The sequence below is a fragment of the Psammomys obesus genome, unplaced genomic scaffold (genome assembly GCF_907164565.1).
Source record: "Psammomys obesus unplaced genomic scaffold, mPsaObe1.curated_primary_1811, whole genome shotgun sequence".
Taxonomy (NCBI): Eukaryota; Metazoa; Chordata; class Mammalia; order Rodentia; family Muridae; genus Psammomys; species Psammomys obesus.
In genome coordinates this window covers 15,501,329-15,513,268 of record NW_026596057.1, presented here as the reverse complement: position 1 = coordinate 15,513,268, position 11,940 = coordinate 15,501,329, and the positions used below count along the sequence as shown (strand labels likewise).

Below are 11,940 nucleotides of genomic sequence, written 5' to 3'. Positions count from 1 at the left end.
TTGTATTCAATTTTGATTAATATTTCATCATATAGCTATATGATAGGTTTGCCACTCAGCTACTGATGGATATTTTGATCATTTCAAATTTGGGACAATTATCAATCAATCTTCCATGAACATGGAAAAGTTACAATATGGGCCCATTCCTGAATTCCTTTGGAAGAAATATTTAAGGTAGAATAACTGGGTCATTCCTTGGATGCATCGCATTTGAGGAGACAGTCATTTTTTAATAGAGCTTATGCCATTTTATTCTTTTTTTAAAATTATTTATTTTTATTAATTACAGTTTATTCACTTTGTATTCCTCCATAAGGCCCTTCCTCCTCCCCTCCTGGTCCCATCCTCCCTTCCCCTTCTTCACACATGCCTCTCCCCAAGTCCACTGATAGGGGAGGTCTTCCTGTCCTTCCTTCTGATCTTAGTCTATCAGATCTCATCAGGAGTGGCTGCATTGTCATCTTCTGTGGCCTGGTAAGGCTGCTCCCCCCTCAGGGGGAGGTGATCAAAGAGCAGGCCAATCAGATTATGTCAGAGGCAGTCCCTCTTCCCTTTACTATGTAACCCACTTGGACATTAAGCTGCCATGGACTACATCTGTGTAGGGATTCTAGGTTATCTCCATACTGGTACTTGGTTGGTGTTTTATTCTTTTATCAGCAACATATAAGAATTACATTCCTCCGCATCCTTATCAAACTTTATGTGGTCAGTCTTTTTAATAATAAACACACCCAAAGGCGTGTGATGGTATCTCACTGCAAGTTAAGTTTACATTTCCCAGTGACTGAAGATGCACCTGCTTTTCACATAGATGAGCACATCCTATGGGCAGGAGTTTTACTCTCCCTTTCCCACGTGAGTAGCTTTCATTTGTTTTTCTTACCCTTTTGCACTGGTTTGAACCTTCAATACAGTGCTGAATACAAATGATGGCAGGCATCATTTATTATTTATAAGGGAGGGTTTTCCTTGTTTTTTTTGTAAGTACTTTGACTTTTTAAAAATATAATTACCTTTAATTAATTAATTAAATTAAAAATGGGAAAATGGAAAAAATCATTTTTTCCATTTTTCTCCTCTCTCAAACCCCCTACCATGACCCCCCCCACGTTCTTTCTTAAATTCATGGCCTCTGAACTCTTTTTCTTTAGTTGTTGTTTTATATATGTATACGTATATATGTATATATTTACATAATAATATATGTGTCCCTACATATACAAATACATTCTGCTCAGTCTATATATTATTACTTGCATGTACATGATTTCAGTACGTGGTATTGGGTTATCAGTTGGCAAACCCTTTCCTGGGAAAAGCTATTTTCTGCCACTCTCAGCATTCTTTGCTTGCCTGCAGTTCTTTGTCTAGGGTTGCAGCCCCGTGAGAGAATTTAACAAATGAACACACTTCTTCAATTCTTTAAGGTTCGCAGTAGACAATTCTAACTTCCTTTTAAGGGACTCCTCAGCCTACAGATTAGGAGGAGACATTGTAATCAATAGTGCTGGAGTACAAAGAACCATTAGGGATTATTGAAGAGCCACATCCTAACAAGAGGCATTTGACAGATATTGAGAAACAGCTATAAGTGAAAAGCATTTTGGTGGGTAGCTTACAGTTCTGCATTATCCAGGCCTGGCCTAGAAGACAGGCGCTGGTAGAGAGAATCAGCCATAACCTTCAGCAGTTAGACCATTAAGACTGGAGGAACCCCAGATCTGAAATAGACACAGGGTACCTGCTCCGTCGGGCAGCAGTGCTCACCTTCTTCTCCACACTGCAGAGCACTTACAGCTGGGATTCCCTGGAGAGTGCCCCCCAGCGTCTTTTCAGTCTTTTCATATGCCGTTTAGTGAGTAGCTCCCTTCCCTAAGACATCAGTGTTGATCTTAACACAGTGAAGAACAGTTGGGGACAATGACAGACTCTGGCTGTTTCTTTTGTTACAGTGGAAAGAGATTTTACCTTGTAGCAAATATTAGCCCAATGAAAGGAAAAAAAAATAAGATCTTCTTAATGTAAAGCCTGCCACTCCTGATGTATTTCCAGTGACACAGTTAGCCCCAATATGCTCACAATTACAAAAGAAAAAGACACATTTTTTTAAAAGTGTTCTTCAATTCAGAAACCTCAAACATGATGAAGCTGGTTTTTTTTTTTCTTTTTTTTTTTTGTCATGCTAAAAGAACCAGTGACAAAATAAAATTTCTCTCAGCTGCCAAATGAGGGACACAGAATAGACATCTTTAGTAGATTATCAGGGAGGGACATCTAATTCCCCACTGAATGTTAAATGAAATGACAAGAATTTCTTTTATTCACACCTAGTCTTGTGGGCTGAAAGCAAAGCAGTCTCTGGATTCGGAGAGCTTGACCCTGGGAGAGAGGAGTCCAGCTCTGCCGCCCAGTGGCCACCAGACTTCCGCATTCCCTGAAGCACAGGTGTTTGCTCTCAATTGCTCACATACCTCCTCAGGAGATGAAAACAGATAAAAACCTTATTGTTGTAGCTTGTTTTCTAAATTAGGAACAATATGTGTTTGAAAAGTAGCACAGAAAATCTGGCTTCAGCTCAACCCAGGTAGGTCACAGCTCTTGGATTTGAATTCATCTGGCTGGTAGGCTAATGCTTGGGCACTCTGTTTCTTCTTCCTAAGTTTCTTATTCCAGATCAGGGCATGAAGGTGGCAACGATAGAGAGTCCATGAGCTGACCTATCAGTTAGGAAGCACACAGCAACAATAAGATGGTACAGATACCAGCCACGCCACTGAGGAAGAATGAGTTTTGATGTTTCTTAAGGCTGATCCACTGAATCAGGCCATTCATAGGAGGAAATGGTTAACCCACATGTTCACTTTGCTATGAACTGACTTGACTCTCTGTGAAGCCATATTGTCTTTTGTTGCCATAGCAGTGCTATTGTTTCTTCTGTCAGGCTGTCTGAGTTTTGAAGGTGGTCATGTTCTTTCAAGAGTCGTTCAGTTGCCCTGTTGTTTATTCCAGGCCCACTTTTGTAAGACTCCATATCCCTCAGACCGAATCCATGGGATTCTTCCTTTTCACTACTGCCACAGATTTTGCTTTGGCTTTGTGGATATGTGTGTGTACAATCTGGTATCATATGTCTACGTGGCTGCAAAGAATGCATTGGTGCTGCATTCAAGGAAGGGGTACCTGCACTGTTGGTGTATCCTGCCATTACATCATTAACCCCTGTCAGTTTTGATGGCGCTGTCTCAAACACTCAGTCTTAGCTTGATCCATTTCCTAGGGGTATTGTGTCAGAAGGATAACTGTCTTATCTTCCATCACAGGAGCTGCTGTGGCATGACTCATAGGCGGTTTGCTGATGGAGACTAGTTTCAGATCAAATTCATTTTTTAGCTTTTGAGCTTTTCTGCAGAGGGCTTTCTAGCAATCACTGTTTACTGGTACCGTCTTTGTTGCTCAGTGTCACTTGGGACCAGTTAATAATCTTTTTAATGCAACTTAAACAAGAGAAACCATCACAAATTTGCTACATAGTTGCCATTTCCATTCCTCTTTAATAGATGCAGACTTCCATCTGAAGGACTTCGTTTAACATTTATTATGCTAAAGATTTGCTGTCAAAATGCCTTTTCAGTATTTGAGTGTGAGAAGTTATTCTGCCTGCATTTTTTGAAAGGCATTTTCAATGGTTATGCAACTCTGGGTTAAGGCAATATGGCTTGTTTTAAGTACTTTACAGTGCAATTCCATCATCTTCGCTCGTGTTCTCTTTCATGTTTCACTTGTGTTCTTCTACCCCTCTGTATGCTTTCTTCCTTATCTTGCCTCTCCTCAGAATGATTCAGTCTTCCTATTCTCTTTATCATTGCTTTTGAACAGTTGTGTTATTACATGTCCTTATATTTATTGTGCTGAATGTTGTTTGAATTCTTTGGATATTTCCTTTTACTATCTTCAAAAATCTGGAAACCTTTCAGATCTAGTTCTTCGTATATTCCTCCTCGACTCTCTCCCTCACCACCACATCACCCATCCCCCCGGCACACCTTGGGTACGGTAGTGATAGGTTATTAGCCCACAGCATAATGCTGTTCTGTACATGTATTTTTAAGTCCTCTCTCTGTTTTACTTTGAATAGTTTGTACTGTTACACCTTCATAGTCCTGAGCACTTCTGAAATGCAGTTGAGTTCCTTGGAAGCAGTCTAATTCTCCTTGTGTGCTTGGTAGAGATTTGATAGCCAGGACGGGACAATTACCAGCTCAGGACTAAGTATTTCCCTCCACTGTTTGACCCTTGAATGTTGAGAATAGGCACTATTGTCCCTGTGTGAGTCTTGGATACTTGGGATACTTGTTCTAAGATGTCTCTCTTCCCCTATCTTAGATAGCTGAGTGTGTGTGTGTGTGTGTGTGTGTGTGTGTGTGTGTGTGTGTGTGTGTGGTATGTGTGTGTGTGCATGTGTTCACACCCATTCTTGGCCAACAACTTGAAGGTTAACACTGTAGTCAGCCAAAGTTTGCTCATGATCTTCGTCTGGTACTTATGTATGCCTCTCTCTCCGTCTCTTGCTTGCTCACTCTTCATTTCTCTTTGCTCCTCTGCCTTGAGAATCCTACCAATTAAATATCACCAGGCTCTCAGCTTTTTTGTTTACCTTAAATAGTCCACTCCAATTTGCACCAGAGGCTGGAAAGTTTTTCAGGCTATAAGAGCGGATGACTATAATTCTTATCTCCCCATGTCCTAACCCATGCCCCTGAGATCTCTGCTGTAGTTCTTTTATTTCCACTGTCCTTTAAAACATGGTTTCATATATTTTGTCCATTTGTGACTACCTATTTTAGTTTTTAAAGATTAAAAAGAAGTAATATGTATGAGTGCATGCTTGGATGGATGGACATGAAGGCCAAAAAAAGGGCATCAGAACCTCCCCATACTTCCCATCCCCACTGCCCCAGATCTGAATCTGTAATTGGAGTTACAGATGCTTGTGAGCTGCCATGGCGTTCTAGAAACCATACTTAGGCCCTCTGCAAGAGTGACAAGGGTTCTTAACTACTGAGAATTTTTGAAATTTTCAGAACTTTAACTGTTGAAAACTTGCTAATTCAATAGTTAAACATGGTCCCTGTTACTCAGCTTAGCCATAAATAGAGTCTCCAGTCATCTAAACAGATGACATTGTGGAGTAACTAAACTTGACAACTGCTGTTCTAGACTAAGAGACAACCTAAAGAAAACAACATCTGCACTCTGCATCATCAAAAAAAGTGATACATTGAAAAGAAGTTCATTGCATTCTTTAGTAATCCAAGTCTAGAAAGTATTTTCTTTTTGCTGCTATGGCCTTCTGTCTAGCCAGAAGTACTGCTATCTTTTTCTATTATATCTTAACATTCTTCTGTTATATCTTAATATTTCAGGAAGTGCTTCCTGTAGGTCTCCACTGGCCCCTCCTTCTATCACATGTAATTACTGAGCAAAGCCCACCAATCTTTGAGAAAAACAGTGTTGATTATACAAATACTGTACCATTTTGCAGACTGGTAACTGAGGCCACAGGATGAATAAAATGGCACCAAGGCCTCAATTCCCACCAAAGGCAGAGACAGTAAGGAAATCGCTAGGTTCCCTGGAGAGTCCATATATTTTAACAGAATCTAGCCATCAGCAGAGGACCTGATGCAGGTAAGGTGTAGCCTGAGTCCTGGAAACCAGCATCCCTTGTAATTAGGCCCAGATACACACCGTTGCAAAGGCTGTTCTTAGCCTCCGGACTCTGATTTGGGATGAAGGCCCAGCAGTTTGTCTAGCCAGCTGTCAATTCTATTTAGAATTCTGATTAGGTAATTTTTCCTTTTTCCTTTTTATCTTCACTGAAGTTGTAAATAAAAGGAGTGCCCTCCACACAGCGTTAAAATGTTCACTTTGTCTCAGAGTCCATGGAACACCCCAGTGAAGAAGCACCTCTCTCAGGTGGGCATAAGGAGCATATTGGCACATTAGACCAATTTCTAAATAAGTGAAGTCAAGACCTTGGTGAATTATACAGCTAAAAGCTTGTTTTGAAGATAGTTTTGTTTAACAGAGGGAAGGAGTGCTTAGGGTCTTAAATATGCAAAGCTTTTTGTACCCCCCCCCACCCACATACACACCGGGACTTCACACTAAACTACCACAAAGATAAAATAAAAGCATCCTTAAGTGGACACTTCAGGAACTACCCAGCAAAACTGCTCCAGTGGTCATCAAACTCTGCCTCTTATATGGAAGACTCACTGCTGCCCATCTCGGCAGCTGGGACAGATAAGCCTAACCAATCAGAAATTAGCAGAACCTAGAGAAACTACCAGTCAGAGGAGTTGGTGTGTTTTCAGGCCATTCAAACTTTGGTAACTGAAGTGAACTAGTTATCTTATAAGTATTAAGAAACACACATACATAGACACAACACACTCTCAAATATATATATATATACATATATATATATGTATATGTATATATATATATGTATATATATATAATATATATACACACATACATACATTTGAGAAAATCAAAACAGGGTAAGATTAAAAAGCAAGCCTATGCTCATCACAATATGTCAATATAAGAGAAGACTTGTAAGGGGAAATTCTGAATCAATGTCTATGGAAACACAAAGGATAGAGAGTCTTTAGAATAATGATTTTGTCTCCTGTTATGTCTTTTGCTGGAGGTTGGTTACCTCAAGTGACCAATGATTAGAACTTTGGGTGATAAATCCAGTGGCTTCCTGAGTACACATTGAATGACTTAGCGATGGATGAGAGGACTGAGACTCTTTGCCCTGGTCCTCACTCATCCCCCTGGCTTCCTCACCCAGTTTCCTCTGTTTACCACCCTGCCATCTCCCTGATCTTGTTCTATGCGAAGGTTGCTCTGTGCATTCTTGCCTTAAGGCCTCGGCACAACTGTTTTCCTCTGCTAACCAGTTCTTCCCGAGGCTTAACATGGTGACCGCTTCAATCTCCTCATCACTCCACCCTCCTTATTTTCATTTAGTATCTAAGTGCAAGCTCTTCGTAAGGTAATGACATTTACATAGGCCTGGCACCCCTGCACATGCCAAGGACTTTACATATAATTTATTTTAGCCTCCTCACCATGTAATGAGCTTAGTGTACTATTGATGTTTTCACTCTAAAAATGATGATGCCTAGGCAATCTTTACTGAAATCTGGGAGGAGAACACAGTAAGTCTTCTCTGAGTCTGGCTGGCCTTATTGCCTCCGCCATGCTTAGGTACTGGCTGGGCCAGCCTGTGGAAAGGGAATCCTTGGAGGCAATGCTATTTTCTGACTGAGACATCTCTCCTGCCGTGGGGCCGGGAGGTGGGGGGCATTTTTACAGTGGTTGTTATGTTAACAACCTTTTCTCTCTGTGACAAAATAATCTGATATATCCATTTCCCCTGAGACTGAAACATTCCATCCCACTGGGAAGCGCCTTAAATCAGGTCAACAACTCAAAATAGTTTCAGGAAGTCTCTGAAACTGGATTCCCCTATCCCAAGAGTAAACAAACCAAGCTGCCCAGAGTCACTCTCACAAAGCCAAGCAGCAAAGAAGACTTTGAGACCAGACCGGATGCCTGGAAGAAGCAGAAAAATGCCTGGAAGAATTTTAGAGCAGCTGCATCACTGAGATGGGACTTTCCAGCCTGTTGAGCTGCCTGAAGGCTATGCAGTGTGCTCCAGGTTTCCAGCTTCTGTGTACTGTCACCCGTGCTGGACGAGCTTTGGTGATGCAGCTGTCTTCAAGTCATTCCTCCTCCTGTAACTAACCCCTTATTTTTGTTTCTGTGAATAACCCCAACAAAACTCCTTGGTTACCGAGGTGGGAGTTGGTGCTATCAGCACGCAGATAGGCTTCCTATCTGTGGCAAGTAGACATGTCGCTTCTCTTTGTAAGACAACTGTTGGGGAATAGCCAAAAAAAAAAAAAAAAAAAAAAAAACTTGTTCTAAGTACAGCTATTTTGTTTTCAGACATTATTTAATCATAGGGGGAAACTACATTCAAGGCCCAAGGCCCTAGGGGACCTGGGGACTTTCCAATAGCTGAACAGCTTCTATTGTGAGGAGACAGTTGTCACCATTTCAGGGACAATTTGTAAGGAGACAGTTGCCTAAGAACAGCCATCTTAAAGACAACTTCTCCATCTTTTTGTCAGGTTCAAACAAGTTCATGTTTCCAGGCTCAGGAACCAACGCCTAATAACTTGGCACTGCTATTTGTCGTTTGCAAGCTTAAATACTCTGTGATATTCTGGCTCGGGGTTGCAGTTCAGCTGCTGAGTCTGTTCTGAGGCTCTGATTGATCAGTAGCAGTTTGATTACAATAAATTTTTGTCATCTGCATTGACCTGGTGTTTGAGTTATGTTGGATCTAAACAGACCCCACAACAACATCTGACAAGAGGCAACTTAAGGGAGGAAGAATTTATTTCTCCTCACAGGTCAAAGGGACCAGTCAATCCATCATGGCAGAGAGGAATGATAGTTGGTACCCAGTATGTTCTATTGCAGCTACAGTCAGGAAGCAAGAGTGAACAGGAAGTGGGGGCTGGCTATTACATCGCAAGGCCCATCTTGTGACATTTTTCCCATAGCAAAGCTCCAGTTCCTAAAAGTTCTACAATGTTCCCACTTGAAGACCAAGAGGTCAAATACATGAGCTTGGGGGGCAAAGTGGGGGAGGATATTTCACATTAAAACCACAAGAGTGCCTGTTGGAGTATTGTTTGGTTCATGACAATATCTTCAACATGTAGACAAGTGACTAATATGCGGTAAATGCATGTTTATCCATTAAACAAAGTATCCTTTGGAACATACAAGGCATGTGATACTTGTTAAGTATGAGCAAACAGGTGATTAAATAAACACAAAACAAGTCTCCTAACTCCTTGGCCATTTTCCCATCACCGCCCCTGCTCTGGTGAAAGTCAATAGTGGAGATGTGGATAGGATCACAGAATTCGAAGTCTGCCTGCTTTACTCTTTCTTCGTGGTAATTCTCCAGTTAGGCAGTGATTTACAAGGACAGATATATTTCCCCAGGGAAAAGGATGAGAGTTGGCTGTTGTCTGGGCAGGTGCATTTACAGACACTTCAGACCTGTACATTTCAAGCACTTAATCCACATGAAATAATGATAGTTCACACTCCTGAATCCATTCCAAGTTAGCAAGATATATAGCTTGTAGTAATATATATCCCAGAATCTTACGGCAGGGGCTCCAAGGCTCACGAGTTCCCCTTTCTTTATTTATTTGGCTTAAAACAGTAAAAAATTACTCCATCTCAGTTCCAGAAGTCTGAAATCAAGGTGTCCGCAAGGCCAGGCTCTCCCTGAAGACTGCAGAGGAGATTCCTGGCTCAGCTTCTGGTTGCTGACACTCTTTGCCACTGCATACTTTCAGCTAGCCTGCTCTGGTCATCGCTTGTTATCGCGTGGTGCATCTTCTGTCTCAACATTCAAAGTTCCCCATACATTAAGTTTCTTTTTTTTGTTTGAATTGTGGTACAATCCACATATCATGAAATTTTTCCATTTCAGCTTTTTAAAGTGTACATGCTGTGGAGTTAAACACATTCACGCTGTTGCGCAACCATTCCTGAGCCAACTTTTTCCTTTTGCAAAACTGGAATTCTGCACACATGAAGAAATACTTTCCCCTCTTCCCCCATCCTGCCAGCCTGCCCCCAGGAAGCTGCGTCACCATTCTCTTCTCTGCAGATTTGACTGAGTTACTTTAGCCGTTTCCTATGAGTGGAATAATGACAATTCAGTTTCAAATGTCTTCTTCTATTGCTCTCTGCTATGTATGTATATATGAATGAATGAATGTATGTATGTATTAAGGCAGGGTCTCTTATTAAACTTTGAGTTCACTGATTGACTAGAGATTTGCTTACTTCTGCCTTTCTAGAACTGAGATTTCAGAGAAGTGCGTACCACTGCACCTGGCTTTTCCCTTGGGCTCTATATATTATAAAATGGTAGAGTTCCATGGAACTTTCTCAAACATTAGTTATCTATCACCCTCTCCCTCTTCTTCCTCTTCCTTCTCCTCCTCCTCACATAAATCTAAATCCCCATGTCAAGAACCTACCCTTCCAATGCCTCAGAATGTGACTATTTAGAGACAGTTTTGAGGAGAAGTATTTAGGCTGGGTGTGGTGGCACATTCCTTTAATCCTAGCAGAGGCAGGTAGCTGTCTATAAGTTTGAGGTCTACCTGGTCTACGTAGTGAGTTCCAGGATAGCCAGTGCCACATTGAGAGACCTTCTCTTACATTAACAAACAACAAAAAGAAGCGTTTAAACAAGAAGTAGGGAAATTTAATGTTTAATCACTTCTTCTGAAGACCTTCTCCAAGTAGTCACATTCAGAAACACTAGAGGATTAACTAGGTCTTTAAGGTAAGAATTTTAGAAATATGTAATTAGCCAGTTAGCACAGTGCAGTTACTGCACGAAGGAACTTAGCAATGCTAGGACTCTCTTAAGTATTTGGTAGACCCTGTTCATGTTTGCTAATTTTCTGTCATTTTCCTGACCCATGATCAACGCACAGATACATCTCAAGTTTAGTGCCCTCAGCTCTTTCGTCCCCTTTAATGTGGAAGATTTACTTCATCTTCCTTTGTTCCTCATGATCTTATTTTGAAGTGTGCTTAGTTACTTTAGACAAGATCTCTGGGTTTGCATGATGGTTCCTCATGATTAAATTTAGGCTCTGCATTGCTTCAAGAATACCACAGAAGTTATCTTGTGTCCTGCTTGAGATATTACATCAGGAGGCTGTTGTGTGGGCAGGGGCATTTAGGAAAAACTTCAGACCCGCACACTTCAACCACTTAATACATGAAATAACGATAGTTCACTTTCCTGAATTCATGCCAAGCTGGCAGGCTTCAGTGTTCATTCTCCCCATTGCTGGCAATGTTATCTTTAACCATTTGGTGTAGATGATGTCTGCCAAGCTTCTCATACATAATTGAGATATATATATATATATATATATATATATATATATATATATATATATAATCTTTTATAACAAATAAGAATCACATGGGAATATACTTTGAAGCCATGAAAACTCTCTCTTTTTAAAATGTTTCTTTTTATTATTTTTGGAGTGGGGTAGGTACATATGAGTGCAGGTACTCACAGAGGCCAGAGGTGCCTAGTACCCCTGGAGCTAGAGTTATGGGCGGTTGCAAGCTGCCTAATGTAGTTGTTGGAAATCAAATTTAGGTCCTTCTGTAAGAGCAGTTCATGAACTTAACCGCTAAACCATCTCTCTATCCCCTGAAAAAATCTCTTTCTGTACTTACTACACTTCTGTGTATTCATTTTTGGTTCCATTTTGGGTCTGTGTATTCCATTTTGCTTGAGCACCAGTTAGTGCAATGTTTGCTGGATGACGAGACACTGTTCCTAGCATCCCTTCTACACCAGAGCTGAATACAAAGTGAAGCTCTTTTCTCCTCCATCTTTCATCTTAGAGAACTTACAGACTTTACTTTGTTCTGTTGGTGACAATCCAGCACTGTTCATTGTGCTCAGAGTTGTCATGACTGGACCACTGGGAATCCGTTCAACTGGCCTTGGCATAATTTTGATATAGGTCTATTGTATTTTAAACATTTTCTAATCTCTGACACAGATATTTTGTTTCCCTATTCCGGCCTATAACGTATCGTTTTAATAGTTTTGGTACATTTTACTGACAAGTGGTATTTTATTAAAACAGTTCAAATAGTTGGTTTGCTGTTATGGCAGTATAGTTTCTTCCTGACCATCTCCAAAGGTAAGGAGATGAAATAGATATATGCATGTACACATAGACACATCCCTTAGAGCTCCTTCCTAGATCCAGT

The 11,940-nt window shown here is 40.8% G+C and overlaps 1 pseudogene; it reads right to left on the bottom strand.

The window, feature by feature from the left end:
* Positions 1 to 2,730: 2,730 nt before the first annotated feature.
* LOC129689271 (Golgi SNAP receptor complex member 1-like) lies at positions 2,731 to 3,778 on the bottom strand (annotated as a pseudogene).
* Positions 3,779 to 11,940: the final 8,162 nt, after the last annotated feature.